A 17,294-nucleotide genomic window follows, 5' to 3' on the forward strand; every position below is an offset into this window, starting at 1 on the left:
TACCAGGGACCCCTAATATCCTTCCCTAAAATCTATCCTTTTCCTGATTTCCTCGGATGCACCAAATACATGGCACATGCAACCACCATAAAGCTAGGCACACTTTTCAAGTACTAGAACCAAGAAATGTGCATTGTGTTTACCTGTGTGTTTTTGTAATAAAAATATAATCTTTGATTGGAAGTTATCTTTCTCCCAGTCTCTTTGCATTATGCTATTTTGTTATCTAGCCTGTGATCCTGAAGTTTCCAAAAGGGTAATATAATAATTCCCCTTAAAACATAACAGCCCTTTTTGGTAACAATGTAATCTGTTTGCCTAACTCTTTGTATCTCGTCTACCTAGATATGCAGCTCTCTGGAGAATATACTGCTTCATTATACTTTGATGATCGGAGTAATCCCAGCAGATGAAATTATGCAACATGAGTTTAATGGCAGCATCCTTGAGTTGAAGAGCAATAGCAAAAAAGGCAATCAAAAGGAGAGAGAGCGGGGGGTTGTGTTGGGCTGTTAGTCATCTCACCAAAAAATGATAGTGGCTGAGTTTCTGAGGCTTATAGTATATCCTGTAGCCTGTATAGTATATCCTGTATAGTATAACCCTGTAGCCACGGTTTTCACATTATATTTCATATCAAACATTTATTTAATAAAATCTGAAACAACAAACATTTTAGACTGTGGTCCTGTGGTCCTAACATTTTAGACTGCGGACAAACACTCTTATTAGGAGATAAGCCCTATTGGACACAGTAGATTTGTTGGGACATCACCTGGCAAGACATCACAGAGAGCCCATTAACATTTATTAGCTTGCAAGTTTCTGACCTGCCTCTCTGCGTGTGCCTGCACACAGAGAGAAGGATTTGATAATACTACCTCCTTTAGAGCTGCTTTGTTACAGTACTCATTGGTTGACTGAGAGCTACTGCAGCAAATGAGAGCAGTGTATTCTGGTCAATCAATGCCAGTTTCCTGCCATATCTTCAGTAGCATCTCCTAAAGCACTGCTTCAGGCACAATTTGGCTTTTGAAAAACAGCTTCCTGTGCTGTTGGAGGTATTGCCGTATAACCATAGTGGTAACAGAAGACGTCAACTATCCCAACAGCTACTGAAAGTCACACTTGGTTGAGAATGGGAGGTCCAATCAATTCTTGTCTCCAAGGTCCCTTTCAACTCCAACCATCTAAATTCCTATGATATCATCAATTCAATTAATTATAGCAAAATTAAGAAAGAGTAAACTCAGACATGGCCAAATTAACGTAAAACTAAAGTTGCAATAACCATAGATGACCGAACAATGCCAGGGTAAGTGCCTTGGGGTAGCTTGCCTCATCTGTATCATCCTGTCAAGTGGTAAGGAGAATTTTTCAGAGGCAGATGCATAAAAGTGTTGCCTGTGATCTCCCAGATAATTTGATTACTACGTGATTGCATGCATACATTCTGTGCATGGTCATCCATATTCACCAACCGACACTGGGACAGCAAGAGAGGAGCCAATGGATGCTGGCCTTACACTTTCAGATGAGATGAAACTAATGTGAAGCATATGGGAACTGTAAAACAACAACAAACTGATATAGCAAATTACTGTCTCATGTTTTTTTCCTTAGACTTCTGATATTATCAAAACAGGGCCTTGAGCATGTGGAGATGTTAACTGTTATCATAATGCACTATTCACTTCTCCTTGTGCTTCATAAAATGGCCTCTGATTCCAAACACTTGAGAAAGCAGCAAGTACAGTAATTAGGCTTTTTTTGGAAATATCTGTCATTAAGAATAGAGATGGCACAATGATAACCCAGAGGCTTGTTTGGTTGATCTGTCGTGCTTAATGAGGGACTGGAATAATAATGCCTCCAAGTGTATTGTCATTTGTAAAGCAAACAGTAACGGCATCAAGCAGGAGGTCATTGTTACCGAGCCACAAAAACTACAGGTGCCTGTGTTCCTGGAAAGGAATATTGAAGGCGTCTTAAATTGGAGGCACCTGTTGTTGGCTAGCTTACACCTGTTCATTTTTACATGCAGTTCTGTTCATTTAGATCTTCTTTGTTTTTCCATGAAGCATTTTTAATAAGAGGTTTACAGAAACCAAATTATAGTTTTCACATAATTGTTTTGCTAGCCTTCAGGAACATTTCTTAAGGCTATAGCTCTTCTGCTTGCAGCATTTGGTCTCCTGTAAATTTCAGCAAGAAATCTGGGTTGAAAGACAAGCAGGTTCTTCTGTCAGGAGGTTGTGGCTGTAATCCATGGTGATGTCCTTGCTGATCAGGGGCATGCCTTCTGCTCTCCCTTCTCTCTCAGAGGGTTCCCAGCTTGCTCACATTCTCCTCTACGTTATGAGCTCCCCACTTTCAAGCAGCAAGAAGTACCACAAGCAGTGATACACAGTCAGACAGCCAGCAGCAGGGTGGGGGCTATCCAGTGTTCTGCATCGAGTGCCACATGTATGATTATATGCCTCTGGGGCATAAGTCATGGGTGTGTCCTCGGTGCAAGGAGCTCCAGGCTCTCAGGGAACGCGTCCGCTCCCTTGAAGCCTTGGTGGCCGACCTGGAGAAGCGCAGGCAGCCAGAGGAGGTCCGTGGGGAGACTTCCGGGGACGATCAGGCTTCGTCCCAACCTCAGGCGTGCAGCTCCTCGGCTGCCCGGGTGGGAAGTCTCGGGACTGGAGGACGTCATCCTGGAGAGGAGGGAAACAATCCCCTAGGGGGGACCCCTTCTCCAGGGGATGGGCCCGTATCCGAGCGCACTCGGGATACTCCTCGGCGGGAGGGGGGTCGGGGGCTTCTTGTAGTGGGGGATTCGATTATTAGAAACATAGAGAGGGGGGTTTGCGACGGATGTGAGGACCGCATGGTGACTTGCCTGCCTGGTGCGAAGGTTGCGGACATCACTTCTCGTCTAGACAGGCTGGTAGACAGTGCTGGGGGAGAGGTAGCGGCTGTGGTGCATGTCGGCACCAACGACGTGGGCAAGTGTAGCTGGGAGGTCCTGGAGGCCAAATTTAGGCTTTTAGGCAGGAAGCTGAAAGCCAGGACCTCAAAGGTAGCGTTCTCTGAAGTGCTACCTGTTCCACGCGCAGGGCCAGCTAGGCAGGCGGAGATCAGGGGTCTCAATGCGTGGATGAGACGGTGGTGTAGGGAGGAGGGGTTTAGATTCGTTAGGCACTGGGGAACGTTTTGGGACAAGCGGGGCCTGTACAAGAGGGACGGGCTCCATTTGAACCAGAATGGAACCAGACTGCTGGCGCATAACATTAAAAAGGTGGCAGAGCAGCTTTTAAACTGATCCCTGGGGGAAGGCCGACAGGAGCCGAGGGGCATCCGGTTCGGGACTCCTCATCCCTATGGGATGAGGATGGGGAGGTTAGAGAACAACAAGACAAAGGCAGGGTAGGAGAAGAAATTGGGAAAGGTAGGGAGATGGGATGTGATAGACAGTTTGGCACAATGAGAGGATGCGGGGACAAAGGAGCGAATAAGCAGCCCATCCTGGGGCATTCCGTGTATAAATGCTTTTATGCGAATGCCCGAAGTCTACGAGCAAAGGTGGGAGAACTGGAATGTCTGGTGACAAGGGAAAATATTGACATAGTGGGCATAACGGAAACCTGGTGGAATGCGGAGAATCAGTGGGATACCGCAATCCCGGGCTATAAACTCTACAGGAGGGACAGGCAGGGGCGTGTTGGAGGTGGGGTGGCCCTTTATGTTAAGGAAGGGATAGAATCCAGCAAAGTAGAGATTGAAGGTGGGTCCGACTCCACCGTAGAATCTCTGTGGGTTAAATTACCAGGCTTGAGCAGCGATGTAATACTGGGGGTGTGCTATCGTCCTCCAGACCAGAAATCTGATGGGGACCTTGAAATGAGGAAACAGATCAGGGAGGTGACAAGGAAGGACAGGGTTGTAATCATGGGGGACTTCAATTATCCTCATATTGACTGGGTCAATTTGTGTTCTGGTCACGATAAGGAAACTGGATTTCTTGACGTGCTAAATGACTGTGGCTTAGATCAGCTAGTCACGGAGCCCACCAGAGGACAGGTGACTCTGGATTTAATTTTGTGCGGTACGCAGGACCTGGTTAGAGATGTAAACGTTACTGAGCCATTGGGGAACAGTGATCATGCTGCGATCCGTTTTGACGTGCACGTTGGGGGAAGAATACCAGGCAAATCTCTAACAAAAACCCTTGACTTCCGACGGGCGGACTTCCCTCAAATGAGGAGGCTGGTTAGAAGGAGGTTGAAAGGGAGGGTAAAAAGAGTCCAGTCTCTCCAGAGTGCATGGAGGCTGCTTAAAATAACAGTAATAGAGGCCCAGCAGAGGTGTATACCGCAAAGAAAGAAGGGTTCCACTAAATCCAGGAGAGTGCCCGCATGGCTAACCAGCCAAGTTAGAGAGGCTGTGAAGGGCAAGGAAGCTTCCTTCCGTAAATGGAAGTCTTGCCCTAATGAAGAGAATAAAAAGGAACATAAACTGTGGCAAAAGAAATGTAAGAAGGTGATAGGGGAGGCCAAGCGAGACTATGAGGAACGCATGGCCAGCAACATTAAGGGGAATAATAAAAGCTTCTTCAAATATGTTAGAAGCAGGAAACCCGCCAGAGAAGCGGTTGGCCCTCTGGATGGTGAGGGAGGGAAAGGGGAGATAAAAGGAGACTTAGAGATGGCAGAGAAATTAAATGAGTTCTTTGCATCTGTCTTCACGGCAGAAGACCTCGGGCAGATACCGCTGCCCGAACGGCCCCTCCTAACCGAGGAGTTAAGTCAGATAGAGGTTAAAAGAGAAGATGTTTCAGACCTCATTGATAAATTAAAGATCAATAAGTCACCGGGCCCTGATGGCATACACCCAAGGGTTATTAAGGAATTGAAGAATGAAGTTGCAGATCTCTTGACTAAGGTATGCAACTTGTCCCTCAAAACGGCCACGGTGCCAGAAGATTGGAGGATAGCAAATGTCACGCCTATTTTTAAAAAGGGAAAGAGGGGGGACCCGGGAAACTATAGGCCGGTCAGCCTAACATCCATACCGGGTAAGATGGTGGAATGCCTCATCAAAGATAGGATCTCAAAACACATAGACGAACAGGCCTTGCTGAGGGAGAGTCAGCATGGCTTCTGTAAGGGTAAGTCTTGCCTCACAAACCTTATAGAATTCTTTGAAAAGGTCAACAGGCATGTGGATGCGGGAGAACCTGTGGACATTATATATCTGGACTTTCAGAAGGCGTTTGACACGGTCCCTCACCAAAGGCTACTGAAAAAACTCCACAGTCAGGGAATTAGAGGACAGGTCCTCTCGTGGATTGAGAACTGGTTGGAGGCCAGGAAGCAGAGAGTGGGTGTCAATGGGCAATTTTCACAGTGGAGAGAGGTGAAAAGCGGTGTGCCCCAAGGATCTGTCCTGGGACCGGTGCTTTTCAACCTCTTCATAAATGACCTGGAGACAGGGTTGAGCAGTGAAGTGGCTAAGTTTGCAGATGACACCAAACTTTTCCGAGTGGTAAAGATCAGAAGTGATTGTGAGGAGCTCCAGAAGGATCTCTCCAGACTGGCAGAATGGGCAGCAAAATGGCAGATGCGCTTCAATGTCAGTAAGTGTAAAGTCATGCACATTGGGGCAAAAAATCAAAACTTTAGATATAGGCTGATGGGTTCTGAGCTGTCTGTGACAGATCAGGAGAGAGATCTTGGGGTGGTGGTGGACAGGTCGATGAAAGTGTCGACCCAATGTGCGGCGGCAGTGAAGAAGGCCAATTCTATGCTTGGGATCATTAGGAAGGGTATTGAGAACAAAACGGTTAGTATTATAATGCCGTTGTACAAATCTATGGTAAGGCCACACCTGGAGTATTGTGTCCAGTTCTGGTCGCCGCATCTCAAAAAAGACATAGTGGAAATGGAAAAGGTGCAAAAGAGAGCGACTAAGATGATTACGGGGCTGGGGCACCTTCCTTATGAGGAAAGGCTACGGCGTTTGGGCCTCTTCAGCCTAGAAAAGAGACGCTTGAGGGGGGACATGATTGAGACATACAAAATTATGCAGGGGATGGACAGAGTGGATAGGGAGATGCTCTTTACACTCTCACATAATACCAGAACCAGGGGACATCCACTAAAATTGAGTGTTGGGCGGGTTAGGACAGACAAAAGAAAATATTTCTTTACTCAGCGCGTGGTCGGTCTGTGGAACTCCTTGCCACAGGATGTGGTGCTGGCGTCTAGCCTAGACGCCTTTAAAAGGGGATTGGACGAGTTTCTGGAGGAAAAATCCATTATGGGGTACAAGCCATGATGTGTATGCGCAACCTCCTGATTTTAGGAATGGGTTAAGTCAGAATGCCAGATGTAGGGGAGAGCACCAGGATGAGGTCTCTTGTTATCTGGTGTGCTCCCTGGGGCATTTGGTGGGCCGCTGTGAGATACAGGAAGCTGGACTAGATGGGCCTATGGCCTGATCCAGTGGGGCTGTTCTTATGTTCTTATGTTCTTATGATACGGGGCAGGGCTGGCTTCAGAGGTTGGGTTTACCTGGAAGTGTGTTTACAAATGGTCTGAAATTGACCCCTGAAGGCACCTTGCCCATTCAGAGACCAGTCACAGTTGCTAGGAAATATTAATATTTTGAGCCTTCATTCAGGGTGATCAAACAAACCAAAATTACTCTCCCTGGATCCTTCTGCCATATTGTTTAGTTCTGCCTGACCTCTCTCATACCTTTGCTCAGTTGGTTCCATATTGGTAACTAGGTTACATTTCAGTTGACCAATTAATCCCTGTTTGAATTTCTGTGCTTTTGGTATTAATACAGCCTTGGGTTGGAAAGTGGGTCAGAGGCCCCTGTCACCTCAGTCGGCCCATTCATGAGTGGACAGTGTAGTCTGTGTAAAACAGCACATTGTGGAGCTCCAAGCATGTCCTGCACTTCCTGTTTTGTTGAAGGAGTCCATGCAGGAAGGAGCAAATTGAGGAGGTAGGAGACTGAGGGCCAAATCCTATCCAACTTTCTAGCCCTGGTGTAGCCATGCCAATGAGATTTGTGCTGCATCCTGTGGTGGGTGGTAACTATGGAGGCTTCCACAAGGAAAAGTAACATTTGTTCTCTCGCCTAGGGACTGCACTGCAGCTACACCAGGGCTGGAAAGTTGGATAGGATTGGGCCCTGAATCACTGCTTTCCATGTGATTTGGAGGGAGGACACATTTGGCAGTAGATGAGGGATGGAATTTGTGGGGGATTCAGTTTGGGTGATGGATCACATTCAGCCATCTTTGCCTGCCTCGTTCAGGTTATACCTCCTGTGCTACTATGTTGTTATGATTGCTGATGCTATCATAACCACAGGCACATTGCAACACTACTGTAGTGCAATATGCATGCATATTTGTAGATGTTCGTTGAGCTATTACAGACAGGCTGATGGAACGTTCCTATATATGGTTTTATATTTAGTGAAAGATAATAGCAATGGAGAGAAGTGCAAACAACAAACCCGGGCAGTTAAGAGGAATAGTTCTAACCCATTTCCTCAAATGAAAACACTTTTAACGTGCAAGAAGGTTATTTCTACTTGTTGGTTACGTGACGTCCAATTTCAGGAAAACATGCATTCATACGCTCAACCGTGAATAGTAATATTCTCTCCATTACGAATGCAATGAAACTCATGGATAAAATGTATGTAAACTCCTTAGCATACAAATATTAGTCTGGATAAGCATTTGATGCTGTCTTTTATGGCACCCAACCATGGTACTATATACCAGGGCTCTCCAAACTACAGCCTATGGGCCGGATCCAGTGTTTGGAGATAGCCCTTCCCCATGTGAGCAGTGCTTACAATTCCACCACACTGCTGCTGCTCCTGACGCCTGATCTCAACACAGGGACCCATTGGGCAGTTGCCTTTGCCTGGAGATCCTGTTGCAAAGCCTGTTAGGGCAATGCATGATAGACGCGACTGCCTAGAGCAGGGGTGCCCAAACTTTTTGATAGGAGGGCAACATCATCTCTCTGACATTGTGTCAGGGGCCAGGAAAAAGAATTAATTTACATTTAAAATTTGAATAAATTTACATAAATGAATATATTAGGTATGGAATTTATATGAATGAATGAATGATGGTCCACAATAGCTCAACACCTTGCATAAAGCAGGACCTGCCTTTCCTTCACTGCAGCTTCACAGATGTAAAACAGCAAGCAGTGGAGGGCGCCCTCAGCCCACAGCTCCTGCAAGGAGTCACCCTCACGCTGATAGCCGTTGTGTTGGGCCAGCGTGGGCTCCAGCAAGTCTCCGGAGGGCCAGAGGTTTATTGGAGACTGGGGGCTCCCCACGGGCCAGATTAGGGGTCCCCAAAGGCTGCAAATGGCCCCCGGGCCAAGGTTTGGGCACCCCTGGCCTAGACCATCCTTGTGTCTAGATAGGGTGCCAGGAGCAGCAGCAGTGTGGCAGAATGGTAAGCACAGGCCAAGACAGGGAGTGCTTTCCAGTTCCACAGCAGTCTCCAGTTTGGAGATTGCTGTTCTACACTGGGGTGGCCAAGCTTTCAACTTTAGGGCTCCTGTACCTTTCACAATTGTGAGATAAGCTGCACCTGCTGAAATTCCCTCCTCTACACAATTGTTTAAAGGTCCAGGAGCCCTAAAGTTGAAAGGCTGGCTACCCCTGGTCTAGATATTTCTTCCAGTACAAAGATGCAGCAATATGTTCTCTGTGTCTGTTTTCCCAATTGGAGGCAAGGTTTACTGAAGTTTATTTTTACCTACCAACAAAGCTTCATGGGGCTCTAGTTCTTAGATAAGCAGAAAAGATTTATTTATAGCCTCATTACAATCCAATTAGGCTCTTACTTGAGAGGCTCGTGTCACATCTTTCCCTCCCAAACAGTAATGGAGGGCTGCAACAATACAAAAGCGAAATGCAACTGTGTTGCATAAAACACCCCCCCCCACACACACACACACACTGCAGCACCTGGAGTTAACAGATCTGGAGGAGATCATGTTCTACTGGCAGAGAGAGGAGCTTCTGTGACTTGCAGTGGCAGAAACCATCAGCGTCATTGCATGCCCTTGATAACAATATGCCCAGCTCACAATATGGAAATATCCCAAGATGCCCAGTTCACCCATAAGGCTCTTCCCTGACCAAAAAGCTATCCTTCTCAGAGAACCAGTTAACTGTGATATTACGCCTCCAAGGGTGAACAGAAAGGTCCTAGACAAGGGCAATCAACAAACGAGGATAAAAAGGTTAGGGTAAAAGTGATGAGTCAGAGTGCCAGACCCCCTCTAACGGATATCTCTGTAAACAAACTGCCGATGTGTATTGAATTGCCATCCTCAGATCAACATCCTGTACTGATAACATGCCAAATGTTGTTTTGGGCGTCTGCCTGTATGTTATTTTTCCCTATAAAACCTGCATTATTGTAATCCTTCGTGGTCCTCCAAGTGTGTGGAGGTCCCATTTGCAAACGAGTAAACGTTAAGAAGTTCTTTGAATTCTCCTGTCGCCTGTTTGATTGCCTCTCCAAAATCCAAAGAATCGTGTGTGTGTGTGTGTGTGTGTGTGTGTGTGTGTGTGTGTGTGTGTGTGTGTGTGTGTGTGTGTGTGTGTGTGTGTGTGTGTGTGTGTGTTCATTCGGGGTCACCCTGTTTACACTGCATTAGCAGGCTCCTGCCAAAAGCCATCCCCCTCTTGATTATGAGTATTCTTCTGTCAAAGCAGTTCTCATGAATCTGGCCTTATTTTCATTTCTGTCACTGCTAATTATCAACTATGGCCAAAAGGGTTTTTTGACAGGTATCTCACAAGTCCAAACTGGCTGGGTCTGTACGGGGGTGGGGGAAATGGGAAGGCTTTGGAGCGGAAAAGAGATTTAAATCCAACTACACCTTTGTTAGCTTCCAGCTGCTCGATGGGCCTCTTTGGACTAGCAAAATGGCTAGTGCAATAGAAGAGGCTGCCCACAGGAGGGATAGGATCTAGCACAAGCCCTGCCATCCCCATTGCTATAGGATTGGGCTGCTTGTTACCTAAATGGTGTCTCAAAACAGGGACTTATTACTCGAATTGTGAAGAAAACATTTTCTGGCAGAACTCCTGTGCCTTTAACACTATTTTGGGCTAGATCAGGGGTGTCCAAACATTTTGGCAGGAGGGCCACATCATCTCTTTGACACTGTGTTGGGGGCCAGGGAGAAAAAAGAATTAATGTACATTTAAAATTTGAATAAATTTACATAAATGAATTTATTAGAGATGGAACTCATATGAATGAATGAAGGTCTTGCAGTAGCACAAGACCTATAAAAGGCCTTGCACAAAGCAAAGCCAGCATCTCCTTCGCTGCCACTGCTGCATCACAGATGCGAAACAGCAAGTAGTGGAGGAAGCTCGTCCCACAGCTCAGGTGAGAGGTTGAACCGTTGTCCTCATGCTGAGAGCAATTGCGTTGGGCCAGCACGGGCTCCAGCAAGTCTCCAGAGGGCCAGAAGCTCATTGAAGACTGGGAGCTCCCTGAGGGCCTGATTGGGAGCCCCTGAGAGCCGCAAGTGGCCCCCAGGCCAGGGTTTGGGCACCCCTGGGCTAGATCATTGCCTCCTCCAAGCTATCTCCTGAAGTAAGTATTGAGAACAATACTTGTTTTGTATTGAGAACAAAACGGCTAGTATTATAATGCTGTTGTACAAATCGATGGTTAGGCCACACCTGGAGTATTGTGTCCAGTTCTGGTCGCCGCATCTCAAAAAAGACGTAGTGGAAATGGAAAAGGTGCAAAAGAGAGCGACCAAGATGATTACGGGGCTGGGGCACCTTCCTTATGAGGAAAGGCTACGGCGTTTGGGCCTCTTCAGCCTAGAAAAGAGACGCCTGAGGGGGGACATGATTGAGACATACAAAATTATGCAGGGGATGGACAGAGTGGATAGGGAGATGCTCTTTACACTCTCACATAATACCAGAACCAGGGGACATCCACTAAAATTGAGTGTTGGGCGGGTTAGGACAGACAAAAGAAAATATTTCTTTACTCAGCGTGTGGTTGGTCTGTGGAACTCCTTGCCACAGGATGTGGTGCTGGCGTCTGGCCTGGACGCCTTTAAAAGGGGATTGGACAAGTTTCTGGAGGAAAAATCCATTATGGGGAACAAGCCATGATGTGTATGCGCAACCTCCTGATTTTAGAAATGGGCTATGTCAGAATGCCAGATGCAAGGGAGGGCACCAGGATGCAGGTCTCTTGTTATCTGGTGTGCTCCCTGGGGCATTTGGTGGGCCGCTGTGAGATACAGGAAGCTGGACTAGATGGGCCTATGGCCTGATCCAGTGGGGCTGTTCTTATGTTCTTATAAGGGTTTCAACTGACTTCATGTCTGGGCCACCCCTGCATCTAGTCAGCATCTTGTTTCCTATAGTGATCAACTGAATATCTCTGGAGAGCCTGGAAACAAGAGATGAGTATTTCCCCTCTCACCAGTGCTCCCTGGAGCCAGTTGCCATGCTCCCTCTGATGCTGGAGCTATCATACAGGCACCATGATTAGTAGCAAGTGATAGACTTATCTACAAAGGATTCATCTAATCCACTTTTAAAGCCATTTAAGTGGGTGGCTATTTTGTGGCAGAGCATCCCACACATTCAGTCTGCACCATCTAAAAAGACAGCTCATTTTGTCCATCCTATATTTCCCTTCAATCAGTTTCATTGGATGATCCCTGATATTAGCTCTGGGAGGGTGGGCAAAAAAACCTCTCTATCCACATTTCCTACACCAGCAGACCTCACTATGCTCCACTTGTAGTGTGTGTATTCAAGGCTATTATTTTAGATGTTCAAAGGCACTGAGATCAAGGGCTATCAGCAGATGCAGTAGCAAAACCCTTGTCTTTCTGTTCCTGCTATGACTCATGACACATGTAGCCTATTATCTCTAGCCCTGGTTCTTTTTTGATCATCCCTTGAATAAATCTTAATGACAAATGGTGATTATTTCCTGGATTTGAAAGGAAAAAAAATGGTTTAAAGGAGAATCATTTTGTCTAATCTGCCATAAACTAATCTTTAATCAGTACCCTTTTTTAAAAAACGAAACATCTGTGAGTTTTAGCAGTCTGTCCTGCTATGGGCTCTTCTTACATTTGTGCTTATACAGTTTTGCTTCAGATTTTCTATGAAGTTTTTCCAGTGGATGACTCAATGTCTTTTGCATGTCAGAAAAAGCACTATTATCTTTCGGGCTGCTAGACATTTAAATTGGATAAGAGCATTTGGGGAAGAGAGAAAAGCCAGAGTTTGGTTTTATTTACCAGTTTGATTCAGTTGCACTGAAAAATATAGTCTCTTTTGCTGTTTCTTCAAGCAAAACTTTCTTTTAAAAAAGCTTTCAACAAATACTTTAAAATGTGTACATTGTGGAGGAGATGTTCCAGCTTCAGCTGAGATGTGCTGCTGGTGCTTAGCTGTGGAAAGCTACTCAAAATGCAACTTGACATCTCATCTTGAGAAGTCTGCATGTTGCATTCCTGGCACATTGTGCTGTACTCAAAACCTTGCACTCTGAGAAATGAATTTCTAGCCTGACATCTCTCCTTGTCAAGTTTGCGAGGTCTGTTCCTGGCACAACATACCAATGCTGCACAACCACAGAAAAGCAGACTGACCATAATCCAGGACTTCTGCTGCACCTGCATGTACAGGAGCTCTAGCCACAGACACAAAGCTTCACAGGAAAACCCACAGGCACCGATTTATATCTGTGTTGCCAAATTCCCAGTCCAAGCTTCGCCTAGAGAACCTATGTCCACTTTAAGCTTATTAGCTCCCCTTTGTTCACCAACAATGGCCCTAGTTCTACACTGCAGCACTGCTGGACCCCACCACCAGAGTAGCTTACCTGTTCAGACGGCAGAGGTCCTCCTTCCTCCCCTCTCCCACCAGGAGCTTCTCCAGCCACCACAGCAACACCTTGGTCCTCAGCAGGTCTTGTGCATGGTAGTCACACACCAGTCCAGCAGTCCTTAGAAGTTCATTCACCAATCTGTCTGTTAGTCCATTGGTCAGTTAGCAGGTCCAGTAGTCCATCAGCCAGTCCATTAGTTCCACAGTCCATCAGCTTAGTTCGCTCCTTCCTCCAGGCTTTCTCCCTTCTACTGCCCACCAAACTCCCCTTCTTCAGGTGCTACTTTTATCTCTAATGACATGGTAGCCTCTAGTGGCTGCAGCTGTGCAGTATACCCATTGCTAGTTAGGGCCCTGGGGTTAACCCAATGCTTGCCTGCCAGAGTAAGGAGCCACTGTTGACACCACACCCTATCTCTTTGAGGGATCTTGCATATTTCCATTACACCTTCTCAAGGCAGCAGAAAGAGCCCTGTGAACATAAGAACAGCCCCACTGGATCAGGCCATAGGCCCATCTAGTCCAGCTTCCTGTATCTCACAGTGGCCCACCAAATGCCTCAGGGAGCACACCAGATAACAAGAGACCTGCATCCTGGTGCCCTCCCTTGCATTGGAATTCTGACATAGTTCATTTCTAAAATCAGGAGGTTGCACATGCACATCATGGCTTGTAACCCGTAATGGATTTTTTTCTCCAGAAACTTGTCCAATCCCCTTTTAAAGGCGTCCAGGCCAGTTGCCATCACCACATCCTGTGGCAAGGAGTTCCACAGACCAACCACATGCTGAGTAAAGAAATATTTTCTTTTGTCTGTTCTAACTCTCCCAACACTCAATTTTAGTGGATGTCCCCTGGTTCTGGTGTTATGTGAGAGTGTAAAGAGCATTTCTCTATCCACTTTATCCTTCCCATGCATAATTTTGTATGTCTCAATCATGTCCCCCCTCAGGCGCCTCTTTTCTAGGCTGAAGAGGCTCAAACGCCTCATAAGGAAGGTGCCCCAGCCCAGTAATCATCTTAGTCGCTCTCTTTTGCACCTTTTCCATTTCCACTATGTCCTTTTTGAGATGCGGCGACCAGAACTGGACGCACTACTCCAGGTGTGGCCTTACTATCAGTTCGTACAAATGTAATTATAATATTAGCTGTTTTGTTCTCAATACCTTTTCTAATGATCCCAAGCATAGAATTGGCCTTCTTTACTGCCGCCACACAACAAATGTACTGTAGCATCAGCTTTTGTAGATTGCTGTTATTATGGAGTCTCTGTTGTTTTTAGTGCAACGGACTAAAGCCCAATCCTATATTTCCAGGCACCCACTGGAGCAGCAGTGCCAAAGTGGCTACGACTGTATCCAGCGAGCACTGGGAAGCTGCCAGGAAAGGGGACTTTGGTCGCCTTCCCCCCAGGAAAGATCCAAACACCACAATGGGGTTTCTCAAGTCTGTACTGGCTATTTTGCCAGCCCAGACTTAAGAGGCTCCCTGATGGGCTTTTCAGCCCTACACGGAGTTCAGGATACAGCAGAGCAGGTCTCTGCTGCTCCCACCCCCCTCCTGCCCCAGTTCTTCCCCCTGCCCTGCCCTCTTTCCACCCTCCTCCAGCCCCCAGAGGCCACATGCCAGCCAGCAGTTTTACTTACCTCTGGAGGCAGCGTGTCCTCCTTCTGCCACCACTGGGCCTGGCGCCTGACTGGCACAGGCCCAGTGCCAGAGCTTCCTATTCTTCCAGTGCCATAAACACACTTTACAGCACATTTACCACACCCAGCACCAGTATTAGGGCTCAGCACCAGCATTGGGAGAATTCAGGATTGGGTCCTAATATGGCTACTGCTTTGGAAGCGGCCCCCAAAGTGGAAGGCTTTGTATAGCAGGAATCAAAGAGTTCTGTGTGAATGGCTCGAGTGATGCAGGACTGAGGAACAAAATCAGAGAACTGAAGCCTAGGAGAGCAGCCGCTTTTGAGCAGCTGTATGAGCTGCACAGATCATCTGAACCAATTAATTGTTCCACACTTTGGTCTCACGGTGCCAGAGGCGAAACGGAAAAAGAAGAACAATGAAGCAAAAAACAAATGGGCCAACTCCAGCCTTCAAGAGAGTTGGTGTTTGAAGGAAAGCCTTCCGAGAACTGGAATAAAGTGGAAACAAAGATATATGAGTTTTGCTGTACTGAGATGGGAGCTGATACAAATGGGAGACTTCAGTCAGAACTATTTCTTCATATGGCAGGCGAAAGAAATGGTTTAATCTTTCCTCAGGCTGGTGACAGTGCAAATAAGAAAGAGAAACAAACCGGTATTATTCAATCAAACAGAATCTGTCCTGCACCTCCAGAATAAATGCCACACATGAAAGGCACATGGTAACTGATGGAAAGGTCTTAGCACTTACGTGTGTGTTTGGAGGCCTGTGAATTGTTTTAAATATTGCGTTGTCTGAGGCATTAAGTAAAAAGGAGGGAGAGCCAGGGACAAAGTAAACACTGGAGCAGACAAATGCCTCTGAAGCAGATGAGAGATCAGGAGCCGTAGAACAAATGAACGCCCTCAACAGCACAAAGCACTTACAAAAAAATTCACACATTTCCTCATGGATACACTGAAGTCTTCTGCTATGCAAAATGCATGATGTGTGGATGATCTCATCAATGCCTACCCAACAGTGACTTCTAAAACTGACACAGAGACACAAGCTAGTGCAATGTCTTTAAAAATGTACAAACCCTTGCCTGCTTAGGGCCTAATCCTATCCAATTTTCCAGCACCAGTGCAGCAGCAATGCAGCCCCAAGGTAAGGGAACAAATGTTCCCATACCTTAAGGGAGCTTCTGTGACTGCTGCCCCACCCCAAGATGCAGTGCATGCCCCATTGGCACAGCTGCACCAGCATTGGAAAATTGGATAGGACTGGGCTCTTAACTATTTCACTTGCCACTGGTGGGTTCTCCCTTGCTGGAGGTCTTCAAGCTGTGACTTGACAGGCACCTTTTGAAGTTGCTCCAAAGGGAATTTTCCTGCTTAAAGCAGAGGCTCTCTTGCTGTGGTGGGTGTGACAAGGTTTTTCAGTGGAAGTAAGTCCCATTGAGTTAAGTGGGTCTTAACTCTTAGGTAAGTGTACATAGGATTGTAGTGCAAGGGCCCAATCCTATCCAACTTTCCAGCACTGATGCAACTGCAGTGCAGTCCCGAGGTAAGGGAACAAGCCTTTCCCTGGGGAGGTCTCTGTGACTGCCTCTCCACTGCAGGATTCAACACACACTCTATTGAAACAGCTGCAGTAGCACTGGAAAGTTGAATAGGATTGGGCCTTAAGTGTACTTAAATCTAAGTACTTCAGCTCTAACTGGGCTAGCTGTGTTTTCTGCACATGCTCATCTCTTTGGGTGATAGCAACACCAGCTGATCAAAATTTTATTTTTATTGATTCATTACATTTTCAAGGTTTTTCATCATAACAAGAAAACAGTCATAAAAATAACTTGTTGAAGGTTATTTAGAAGCAAACCTTGGGACATCTTAATGATATCTGAAGCCAGGCATTATTACATTTACAGACCCTTATGTTTGCCCATGTATTAAACTCAGTTAACTAGATCATTTTCAAGGATCCTGGGATTGTATGGAAAGTTGCTAAATGGATTATGACATTAAAATGTACTCTGGTGCCCTCACTCTTAATAAGCCAGGGAGGTCTGGTAGCACCTAACCTGATTAATTTCCTGCTTTCTACTTCAGAATACTCTGTAGTGAAAAGCATTAGCAAGAAGAGAGCATGCTGGGAGACAAATGCAATTACATATGGTTACACAAAGAGATATTGGAGATTTTTCAAGATAACACCATCAAAAACAGACTGGTTTAATTCTAACCATATTTACTTGGAAAATAGAATCCTTTTCAGCAAAATGCTTTCCTAGGTGGGAGTGATTTTGGAATGATTCCTATGAAGAACAAATGTTGACAATGTGATGTCAGAGTTGGGAAATTGGGCAGATTTTTCAAGAGAAGTCCGTGAACACTGACATAGACCTGAGTTGGTTGGACCTGACCACAGTGACCCATGCCTTGGTGACATCTCGTTTAGATTACAACAGTGTGCTCTACATGGGGCGGCTCCTGAAGAAGGCTCACAAATGTGCTGGCACATGTGGTTACTGGGACTCTGTGGTTTGATTCCATCAGACCACTGCTTTACCAGCTGCACTGGCTGCTGGTTCGTTTTCAAGCCCAATTCATGCTGCTGGTTATTCACAGCTAGTTTTATGGCTTTGATTATGATGATTGTATATGTCATATATTGTTCACTGAAAGTGTGCTTGGTACTGCAGTCCAGAAGGCTTGCCTCTATAAA

This window comes from Tiliqua scincoides, chromosome 2, assembly GCF_035046505.1.
Source record: "Tiliqua scincoides isolate rTilSci1 chromosome 2, rTilSci1.hap2, whole genome shotgun sequence".
Classification (NCBI taxonomy): domain Eukaryota; kingdom Metazoa; phylum Chordata; class Lepidosauria; order Squamata; family Scincidae; genus Tiliqua; species Tiliqua scincoides.